General features: G+C 39.6%; 1 non-coding gene across 1 annotated transcript; it reads left to right on the top strand.

Annotated features, from left to right (window-relative positions):
- The first annotated feature begins 2,161 nt into the window (after positions 1-2,161).
- LOC141722401 (small nucleolar RNA R71) lies at positions 2,162-2,268 on the top strand. Its single transcript, XR_012575421.1, has one exon. It is a non-coding gene; the product is annotated as a small nucleolar RNA R71 (small nucleolar RNA).
- The last annotated feature ends 9,911 nt before the right edge of the window (positions 2,269-12,179 follow it).

Here is a 12,179-nt window from a genome sequence, read left to right on the forward strand (position 1 = left end):
CGAGCTGTCAGAAATAGGATAAATGATGCCTGCATCTAGCCATTTCAGAATTTCTTTCTTCACCACCTCCTTCATGATGGGATTCAGTCTTCGCTGCTGTTCCACAGTTGGCTTACTACCTTCCTCTAGCAGAATTTTATGCATACAATATGAAGGACTTATCCCCTTGATGTCTGCTATGGTCCATCCTATAGCCGATTTGAATTCTCTCAAAATCCTTAAGAGCTTGTCTTCCTCACTACCTGAAAGGTCAGATGAAATAATAACAGGTAACGTAGATGAATCACCTAAAAAAGCATACCTCAAGTGTTCAGGTAATGGCTTGAGCTCCAAGGTAGGTGCTTCCTCTATTGATGGTTTGAGCTTCCCTTCAGCGTTCTTGAGGTCAGAAGTAGATTCAAATGGTATGTCCAGCTTTCGCTTCCAGGGAGAAGCGTTCAGATATTGTAATTGCTCGTTGCTATCTTCATCATCGCTGTCAAAATCCCCCACTAAGGCCTTTTCCAATGCATCAGACATTAGCATGTGATCGAGTTCTGAAGTAACCGCAGAATCAATCACATCCACTTTTAAGCACTCCTCATCTTCTGTAGGGAATTTCATTGCCTTGAATACGTTGAAGGTCACATCCTGATCTTGGACCCGCATAGTAAATTCCCCTTTTTGCACATCTATCAAGGTACGGCCAGTAGCCAAGAAAGGCCTCCCCAAGATTATGGGAATCTTCTTATCTTCCTCAAAATCCAGAATAACAAAATCTGCAGGAAAGAAGAGCTTATCCACTTTGACGAGCACATCCTTAACTATGCCCCTTGGGTAAGTAATGGAATGGTCAGCCAATTGTAGCGACATGTATGTGGGTTTTGGATCAGGCAGATCCAGTTTTTTAAAGATCGATAACGGCATCAGATTAATGCTTGCTCCCAAATCACAAAGGCACTTGTCAAACGTCAGATTGCCAATTGTGCAAGGAATGGTGAAGCTCCCTGGATCTTTCAGCTTAGGTGGTAACTTTTGTTGCAGAACAGCGCTGCATTCTTCCGTGAGAGCAACGGTTTCAAGGTCATCCAGTTTCACCTTCCTTGAAAGAATAGTCTTCATAAACTTCGCATAACTAGGCATTTGTTCCAGAGCCTCAACGAAAGGTATATTGATGTGAAGTTTCTTGAACACCTCCAGAAACTTCCCGAACTGTCTATCCAGCTTTTGTTGCTGCAATCTCTTAGGAAAAGGTGGCGGAGGATAGAGCTGTTTCTCCCCTGTATTAGCCTCAGGCAGAGTATGTTCAACAGTAGTCTTCCTTGGTTCCGCCGCTTTCTCCTTTTGCTTAGATTCTTCACCTCTAATTTCAGCTTCTACTTCTTTTGCCTTTTCAGCATCAGCTACTTTTCCAGACCTTAAGGTAATAGCCTTGACTTGCTCTTTAGCTTCCTTCCTGCCTGGTACTTCCGTGTCACTGGGAAGAGTGCCAGGTTGACGATTGAGCACTGCATTGGCTAATTGACCAATTTGATTTTCCAAGGTCTTGATAGAAACCGCCTGACTCTTGCACAACAGCTTAAGTTCCTCAAAATCAGCACTAGTAGGTGCAGCTGCACTTCCCTGTTGAGGATATGATTGCCTTGTAGCATACTGTTGTGGTTGCTGGAATCCAGGTGGGTTAAACTGTTTACTCACTCCTTGCTGATATGGTGGCTGAATAGCATTCTGATTATTCCCCCAGCTGAAATTTGGATGATTTCTGTTATTAGGATGATAGGTCGCTGGCACAGGCTACTGTTGTCGCTGATAATTATTCACATACTGAACAGATTCGTTTACAAGAGAACACTGATCCATAGCATGAGAACCTGCACAAAGCTCACAAACCATAGCTATTTGATTAACTCCATACGTAGCCAGAGAATCAACCTTCATTGATAGCGCTTGGAGCTGGGCTACAATAGTGGTGGCTGCATCAACTTCCAGAATACCTGCTACCTTGCCTGACGTCATCCTCTGAGTTGGGTTTTGATGCTCATTTGCAGCCATCGTCTCGATAAGATTATACGCCTCAGTATAGCTTTTAGCCCATAAGGCTCCTCCAGCTGCTGCATCGAGCATGGGCCGAGATTGGGCCCCCAAACCATTATAGAAACCAGTGATCACCATCCAATCCGGCATTCCATGATGTGGACATTTTCTCAACATTTCCTTGTAGCGTTCCCAAGCCTCGCACATAGATTCTGTAGGTTGCTGCGCAAACTGAGTAAGAGCACTCCTCATAGCAACAGTCTTTGCCATTGGATAAAACTTCACCAGAAACTTTTGCACAAGATCTTGCCACGTAGTGATGGACCCAGCTGGTTCAGAATGTAACCAGTCTTTAGCCTTGTCCCTTAGTGAGAATGGGAAAAGCCTCAACTTGATAGCCTCATCAGTCACGCCATTATACTTAAAAGTGCTGCAGATCTCGACAAAATTCCTTATGTGCATGTTGGGGTCTTCAGTTGCCGCTCCTCCAAAAGAAACAGAATTCTGCACCATCTGAATAGTGCCCGGCTTGATTTCAAAGGTGTTAGCTTGAATAGCCGGATGAAGGATGCTTGACTGAATGTCATCAATTTTAGGCCGAGAAAAATCCATAAGAGCTGGATTAGCTTGAACAATACGATCTCCCATGTTTACTGGTTCTTTCTGCTCAGTTCCTGAATCCGAATCCTCAAAATCTAACTTCTTCGGAATATCAAGAACTTCGTCTGTCTCCTCAGCTGTATCTAAAGTCCTCTTCCGAGCACGAGAACGAGTTTGCATAAACGCTTGCTAAAGTACCTGAAACACAACCAAAAAGAGTAAGTAACTACTACGTCCTAATCACTGAGTCCTAATGACCAATGATGGTAAGTACATAAACTAAACAAATACGCCGAGTCCCCGGCAGCGGCGCCAAAAACTTGTTAGGGCGAAAACACGCGCTAATATTCACGCAAGTATACGCGTTCGCAAGTAATATAGAATACTTTCTAGTTCGTTCCCTCAGAGACTCAGACTAAATTATTGTCTAATTAAACTCACTCACCAATGTATGATTACTTCTCAATGTTAAGATAATAACACTTAAAATTATTGATTAAATATTAACTATAATTAACTACGTAATTAACCACTTAACTAACACTTCAATTTATCAATAATAAAACACTCATGAGATCACAACTTCATTATTACTTCCTTCTATAGCCATGGTTATTACCTTTAGCATGTGACAGTGATGATATTAATCGAATAACACGAAACTGATAAAAGCCAACTTTCATTGTACTAATACCATTCCACCAAGCATCCACAATTAAGATAGAAGTCGAATAGTCATCAATTATGTTGAGTTCCTATATGTCTACAGAAATTGACAACACAACGATTTAAGCACAAGTTATTCCTTTTTTGATTACATAGGGCAAATAAAACTGTTAGAGTTACCCACTAATCATGCTCAACGTACATGAACCTATGCTAGCATGGCAAGTTCTAAATCTCAAGATCCACCGTCGCTTCACAAGAGATTAACACCCTATCTTATATGTTCGCGACGCACATAAGACGAATACGCACAACCAATACTAGATATCAAACAATCATCACACACTAAAGTATTAAACAATTAACTAAAGAATTCCATAATAAATCCGTTGCAACCCCATGATCACGATTAGCCCATAATAGAACTTATCGCCATCATGGGTTCATATGAAATCATGATAAACAAACACAAGAAAATAATAACTAAACTAATTATATTAAAACAGAGTACGTCACAAGAGTAAATAAGTCAAAGCAAGAAAACTAGCATCCAACGTTACAACGAAACAAGAATCACAAGAAAATATGCTTCCTCTTCGTTGCGGTGTGCTAAATCGGTCTTCTTCCTTATCTCCTTCGCTTCTTGCGTAAAACACAATCTAAAACATAATCCCCTTCATACTCTTTATGAAAACGTCTCAAATCTACTTATATAATAGTCCCATAAAACTCATATTACATAGAAGTTGGAAGCCAAACAGAAGTAGAAGTCTAAAATAATTTATCTTTTTCCCCGACCCTGCGCGGCCGCTCAGCATAGCTGCGCGGGCGCGCAGGTTGCTGCGCGGCCGCTCAGCTTTGCTGCGCGGGCGCGCAGGCCTCTACTGGAAAAAATCCAGGTTTGCTCCGTTTCTTCGCCGTAATCTGCCCGTTCCTTTCCTCTCGCAATGGTGAACACATGCCAAGGCTTATTCTTGATGATTCCTCCCCCGAAATGCAACTAATACCCTGAAATGCATAAACACTAGAAAAACGCATCAAATACACAAAATATTTGATTTCAAGACACCAATTTAAGCCATTTTAAGACGTTCTAAGTGGTATAAAATGCCACTTATCATTAACATATTCAACTTTTCCTTTCGACTTAAAGCATCAGCTACCACATTTGCCTTTCCAAGATGATAGTTTATCGCACAATCATAATCTTTGATCATTCCAACCACCTTCTTTGTCGCATATTCAGTTCTTTCTGAGTAAAGATATACTTTAAGCTCTTATGGTCCGTATAAATCTCGCACTTTTCCCCGTACAAATAATGCCTCAAAATCTTAAGGGCAAATACAATTCCTGCCAATTCCAAATCATGCGTTGGATACTTTTGCTCATGCGGCTTGAGTTGCCTTGACGCATATGCTATTACCTTCCCGTGTTGCATTAACACGCATCCAAGTCCTTTATAGGAAGCATCACTGAATATCACAAATTCACCTTTATCATCTTGTAATACCAACACTGGGGCGGTTACCAATCTCTTCTTTAACTCTTGGAAACTTTCCTCACATTTTTCTGTCCAAACGAACTTCTCGTTCTTTCTCGTCAATTTCGTTAATGGAATGGCAATCTTTGAGAAATCTTGCACAAATCTTCTATAGTATCCGGCTAATCCCAGAAAACTTCTGACTTCCGTCGGAGTCTTGGGTCTTTCCCAATTCATTACAGCTTCTATCTTGGCTGGATCCACTTTAATTCCTTCTTTATTAACTACATGACCAAGAAATTGCACTTCCTTTAGCCAAAATTCACACTTTGAAAACTTTGCATACAACTTCTCTTTTTGCAGAATTTCCAAGGAAATCCTCAAATGCTCCTTATGATCTTCCTCCGTTTTGGAATAAATAAGTATATCGTCAATAAACACAATCACGAACTTGTCCAAATACTGCTTGAACACTCTGTTCATAAGATCCATAAATGCAGCTGGCGCATTCGTCAAGCCAAATGCCATCACCAAAAACTCATAATGTCTGTATCTTGTTCGGAACGCTGTCTTGGGTATATCTTCCGCTTTGATCTTTAATTGATGATACCCAGATCTTAAATCAATCTTTGAGAAACACGAAGCTCCTTTTAATTGGTCAAACAAGTCCTCAATCCGCGGTAGAGGGTACTTATTCTTGATCGTCAACTTATTCAGCTCACGGTAATCGATACACAATCGCATACTTCCATCCTTCTTCTTTACAAACAACACCGGTGCGCCCCACGGGGATACACTCGGTCGGATTACTCCTTTGTCCAACAACTCTTGCAACTGAGCTGCCAATTCCTTCATTTCAACCGGCGCCATGCGATAGGGAGCTTTCGACACTGGTTCCGTACCAGGAGCCAATTCAATCGTAAACTCGATCTCTCTGTCTGGAGGTAGTCCAGGCAATTCATCAGGAAACACGTCTGGAAAATCTCTTACTATCGGAATATCGTCGATCCTTACAGATTCTTTCTCCACGTCCACGACATGAGCCAAATAAACCTCGCATCCTTGAGGTATTAATCTTCTCGCCTCAATAACCGTTAGAAATTTCTTATCTTGCCTTTTTCCTTTAAATATCACTTCCTCACCATCCTTGGTTTTTAACTTCACTTTCTTACTTTTACACTCTATTTGCGCCTCATGATTTGACAACCAATCCATTCCTAGAATAACCTCAAATTCTCCTAACTTAAAAGGAATTAAGTCAGCAGAAAAGTGCCGACCTTCTATAGACACATCACAATCGGGACAAATCTTATTAACAACAACTTTCTCTTGATTTGCTACCTCTATAATCAACTTAGGCTCTAGAGGGTACGCAACACAATTTAACTTATCAAGAATGCTTTCAGAAATAAAAGATCTGGTTGCTCCAGAATCCATCAAAACTTTTACTTCTACTGAGTTTATAACAAGCATACATGCTACCACGTCCACATCTTGCACTGCATCTTTCATTGACATGTTAAAGGTCCTAGCGCTGGGTTGAGCTGATGATGCTGGGAGAGACGGCGGTCCAGCAATTCTGAGAACATTAGCCTTCTGCACAGGCTCCTTACAATTTCTAGCCATATGGCCTACCTTGCCACACTTGAAACAAGCCAAATCAGGCTTCCTTATTTCATTTGAACATTCCGAAGAATAATGCCCCTTCTGGTTGCACTTAAAACATGTTATATCCAACTTATTACACCTCCCCGAGTGTCTCTTTCCACAGTTCATGTATTCTTGCATCTGGGGTCTGCTTTCCTTTCCCGGTTGTCCAGCTTTCTGGAAACGGTTCTTCTGAGCTCCATTCCCGGGTCTAAACCTCTTGAACTTTTTGTTCTGACCTCCACCATTCTTCCCAAACTTTCCTCTGAACTTTGAACTTCCTTGCTCTTGCTCAGAGCTTTCAAACTTCCTCTTTCTTCCTTCATTTTCTCTTCGAGCAGCTTCCCGCTCTCCTTCCACTATCATTGCTTTCTGAACCAAAGCAGCATAGTTCTTGATCTCCAACATCGCTATTTGACTCCTAATCCACGGCTTAAGTCCCTGCTGGAACCTCTTAGCCTTCTTTGCTTCAGTATTCACGTACTCTAGCACGAACCTTGCCAATTCCGAAAACTTCACCTCATATTCTGCTACCGACATTTCCTCCTGTCTAAGATCCAGAAATTTCATCTCCAACTGATCTTGCATATAACTTGGCAAATATTTTTCCAGAAACATCTCAGTGAACTTCTCCCAAGATAAGTCTTTACCTTCCAACAACGCCTTACAAGACTCCCACCAGAAACTTGCTTCATCCCTCAAATAATAACTTGTGTACTGAGCTTTCTTATCGTCCTTAACTTCGGCTAGCTCAAAGGCTTTTTCCATCTCTCTCAACCACAACTGTGCTTTAATCAGATCTGGAAAACCTAAGAACTCTGGAGGATGAACAGATTGAAAGTTCTTGAAATTTCCAACTTTTGGGGCCACAAGTTGTTGCAAAAGCTGAGCAAGTCTGCTCATCAAAGTGGTTTCTGGGTTTATTTCTGGGTCTTGGGTGGGAATTTCTTCTTCTTGGTGATCTGGTGAGTTGGCCATTTCTTACAAACCTGATTGAGCAACTATTTAGCAATACGATAGCATGGCATATATATATATAACAACAATTTTTTTTATGAAATCTCTTTTGTGGGTTTTAAGTTTTACCCAATTTGCACATGCAATCCTATTACTACATAATTCTCATATCAGTGTTGTTTTATCATGGCACGGAATAGGGTTTTACGATCTTTAGACATGGTTGTACGAAAACATAGCTGTATTTAAAACATGGCATTGAGAACAGTTTATAAGATAAACAAGGTGCACAAAGGAAAGCAAGATAATAGATTTATTTAAATCAAGGGTTATATAGGAAATATTCTGGATTTTAAGGTTCTGAAACAAGGTACAATAAATAGCAGGGTTAAACAGAGGAAAAACTGGAAAACATCCCCCTATCTACCCCTAACTTCCAACTACTACTACTACTACACTGGTCTGAAATACAACAAGATAAATGAAAAAGGGATCCCGGCATCTGACCAAGTATCCCAAGGCCTACCGGCGCTGAAAACAACAACAATCTACGGGCTCAACCAACAGTCCCGTCTAATCATCTAGAATCTCTCTCAACACAACCAACATCCAGCGAATGATCTTATGCAGCCTCCGGGCCTCAGCATCAGCATCACTAGTGGATGGTCCCTCATCCAATCTCTTCCTGGGAACCTGCTCCACCAACTGAATCCTAGCTCTCCATTCCTCCATCAGCACCGAAGTCCTCTGCCTAGAGTCTCGAATCAACCTATCTACCAAAGCTCCCAACTTAGGAATGCGGGAGTACACAAAGTCTCGGTCCTGGGCTAACTTGCCACCAATACTGACAGGAATAGTCTTAGGCATCTCCGACTCTAGCTCAGGGGCAGGGGTCTCTGAATCAGGCCTCAAGGGTGAAATCTGCATGGGGATCTCACTACTCTCAGAAGGGTCCTCCTCTGGGTCTGAACTAACATAAACAGGCTCCTCTGGAGAGGGTGGAATAGGGTTCACAGGGGTACCACTCAAGCTAATCTCTGAGTCTGAATCACTACCACTACTAGGATCTTGAGAGAAAACATAAAACAGCAACCAAGAAACAATGTTAGGGTCAAATAAAGCTTCCAGCTAACTCACACCCTAACTCTAGTTTCTGCTTTACCAATCAAACACTTTCCTTAGACTATACCTAATAGTCTAACTCAACTCTACATGAGTCGAACTCTCCCGCGATATAGATATATTCCCAAAATACCCCTTTTTAAAACCTAACTTGTCTCAGGGACTAGATCCTGTAGCTCTGATACCAACTTGTGACGCCCTCAATCTCGGGGTTAGGAAATGAGGACTCACACACCTCTATTCTAATAATAAAATATACATAAACCCCGATTAACTACTAACAAGATCAACAGGATAAAGTATGAGACAAGATTACAACTACCAATCATAAAATATAACTTACAAACCCAAAATATTATTAAATAATCAATATCGATTCCGGCTGGGAACCGACAGATAACCCGTTGTATCTTTAAACACCTCTTTCTAGGCGCGAGCTCACTCATAACCTGTACTACCTGCTCTGGCAACTGGAAGCCCTCAACACGGTAGGGACCACCAGGTACGCTCTTATGAGCAGTGCGCCTAAGCCTGGCCATCTTCTTGCTTAACTGCCATGGTTAGATTAAGACAAAACAAATGAGTATAAAACTCAGCAAGTAACTAAATAGCAGTTCTACAATATCAAATCTCAATATACTTTGAACAAACTAGGGCATTTTACTTTAGCTAATCTAGGTGGCAGATTTCCACATTTTTTTTGTTTTCTTTTGGATAAGGAAAGGTATCCGAAGAATAGTTGGGCTTTCAAGAAACAAAGCTCGAAACAGGGCGAAAGCCGACATTCATCACAATTCATTATAGGATCAAAATAGATCTTTCGATAGAGGAAAGCAACAGTATTTCAAGATATAGAATCATTCATATGATCAACAATTTCAGGAATCAGGGTTCTGAGCTTTAAGCTCCACATTAACATAATCAACTCTTTTCAAAGCAGTATAAACCATTTTCATTTCCAAAATCAATTTACTGAATAAAAGTTTCAGTTCCCTTTTTAAATAATCATTTAGAACCCTTGATTGGATCACTTATCTTTCCATTTCATTATATACAGGTGATCAGCCCGTATCGACCTCCATTCCGGTCTTTAAGGTACCATTCGGCATAATTTCAGCCTTAAATTGGACTAGTCCCACTAGCCTCTTACCATGACTGGACTAGTCCCATTAGCCTCTTACGTCTCAATCCAATCCATCAGGAATTCATTCAGAAAACCTTGAGTTGGAAAAACAAATAGGTTTTCTAAAATCCATTTTATCATTACCAAGCATTTGAAATCATTCGGACTCTTTCAAGTCGAAACTCATTCTTAATTCAGATTTTAAAGAAACAAAGTTCAGGGAGTGAATCAAAGATACGCAAGGAACAATTCTCAAGAATTCTGTATCAAGGATAATAAGGTACTAAATTTGAAGGATCAGTAATAACTTAGGGATCATTAGGGCGATCAAGAGAAACAGGGTATCATTAACAGAGTTATCCAAGATAATTAAAGGTTCAATATGATTCATGGCATTATAGGAAACTGGAACAGAAAGGCAGATTATCAAAGGGTGAAATTAATAGGATTATCAATAACAGGTTATCAAGAACAAGGGTACTTCAAATCAATATCAGGGTTTCATAAAGCAAGGGTTTTATACTTTAACAGTTCAATACTCTACGTGGTATGAACAACATTTCCTTTATAATCATTTACACAAGTAATCAGAGTTACTTGCCTGAAATTGCTTTCCTGAGGGTTGAACTACTGCCACCTATTATACTTTTCCCTTTCCTAGCCCGAATGCCCTCACGCTCCGAATCTACAACAAAAACCAAAAATCTTAATTAGATTCCCAACTCTCGTTCCCGGAACGATCTCTCTATACGATAACTCGATTATATCTTTGACTCGAGCATACGAATATAGCTTATACAAATAAGCACACAGCACATAGCACATAGCACAATCCTTTCTCGTAGTTTTTATATCCTTATATACCTAGCAATCAAAGTGTACTCGCTTGACCTAGGCTATTTCTTAAATCACACTAACACGACTCTTTTACGAGTACTAGACCCATTTACAACCAAACATTTACGTGCATACTATCACTTATATCAATTGACTTCATTCCCTTTTCTTTTATTCCTTAATTCGAACCACATAACACAATCAACTAAACAATCCATATATATTCACATATACGCATCCAATCATTTCATTTTTGATTATCAAAAACCAAGTTTTGACCTTAAGTTCATATGGCCTATTCGGCCTTATTGCAAATACCCACCATAAAATCAATCAAATACTCACTTTAATTCACATAAACACGCATCTCATTCAACAACCTTTAAAGAACCACTCTCCTTTCTTTTAATCATAAAAATCCGAACCATAATCATACATATACAATCAAATTTCTCAAAAATCACACCATACAACTTTAGTTCTAGCATGATCCAACATTTAAACTAGCACCATTTTCTTTATTAACAAATTTCGAACATAAACACCACTCAATCATGGTCATGCAATCAAGTTCTCATTAGTCACTAAGATATTTAGCAAAAATCAACTCAATTCTGTTTTTAAGCCTAAGACCCATTCGGGTTTATCAAGAAAACACACATGCAAAGATCAATCTTGACATGCAAAGTCTTATATCACATTTTCAACTTGTTTTAAACCTTAACTTAGTCATTTAACTCATTTTCATCAAGATTTCCGAAGCACAAAGCCAAACATCACCTAATGACTCAACCTTAATCAAATTATTCAATCAACATGCATGCATTCACTTAATCACAAATCAATCTCTTCTAAACCCATTTTCTATTCGGCAAAAATTCAAAATTCACAATCCAAGAACCAAACAAGGACATGCACATCTTGATCCTTTTTAAGACTAACATGCAATCACTTTTAGGCTATTCATACTTAGTGTTTACCAAGATTATCTCACAAAAAATCAATTTCCTTTTTATTAACATAAAAATTCGAACCTAACTTAGCATGCATCAATAATTTCATTCCTTTTCAAGCTAATAACAATCCATTATTACTTTAAACAAGTTTACTCAAATCAAACAACTTTAAAGATTAAGTCCATTCGGCCTTTTTCAAAAACAAAACATGCAACTTGATATTCTTACTCCTTGAATCACAAATCATCCTATTTCTTAACATCAAATCATTAAATCATGCATTTAACCACAATCAACTTGATTTCCTTAAAAATAATAATGGCCATTCGGCCTTATCAATCAAAACACCACATGCAAATATAAAGAAGTGATCTTAAGGTTCTAGAGCTCAGTTTTTAACATCATAGCTCACCACCGGTTCACCGGAGTTCATCACCGGTGGCGGTGGCATCTCGGTGGTGCCCCCATTCGGGGGTTTCCAACCATCAACCACCAATTACACAAGTAATCACACATGCAACACAATCCTCATTCAAAACACAAAACCCCTTTTATTTTCATGAAACCGAACTCAAAAACCACCAAACTAACTTTGATCCTTCCCAAAACTTAAAAAATAACAACATGCATGAATGAATACAAGTGGATATCTCTATTTCTCCCACAATTAGGGTTCTATACTCGAGAATGAGTGAAGAAACAAGTGAGAGAGAGTGAAGAAAGAGAGAGTACCGAGAGGGAGAGAAAAATCCGAGGAGAGAGAGGAGAGTGAGGGGGT

Source organism: Apium graveolens, chromosome 4, assembly GCF_009905375.1.
Source record: "Apium graveolens cultivar Ventura chromosome 4, ASM990537v1, whole genome shotgun sequence".
In the NCBI taxonomy this organism is placed as follows: Eukaryota; Viridiplantae; Streptophyta; class Magnoliopsida; order Apiales; family Apiaceae; genus Apium; species Apium graveolens.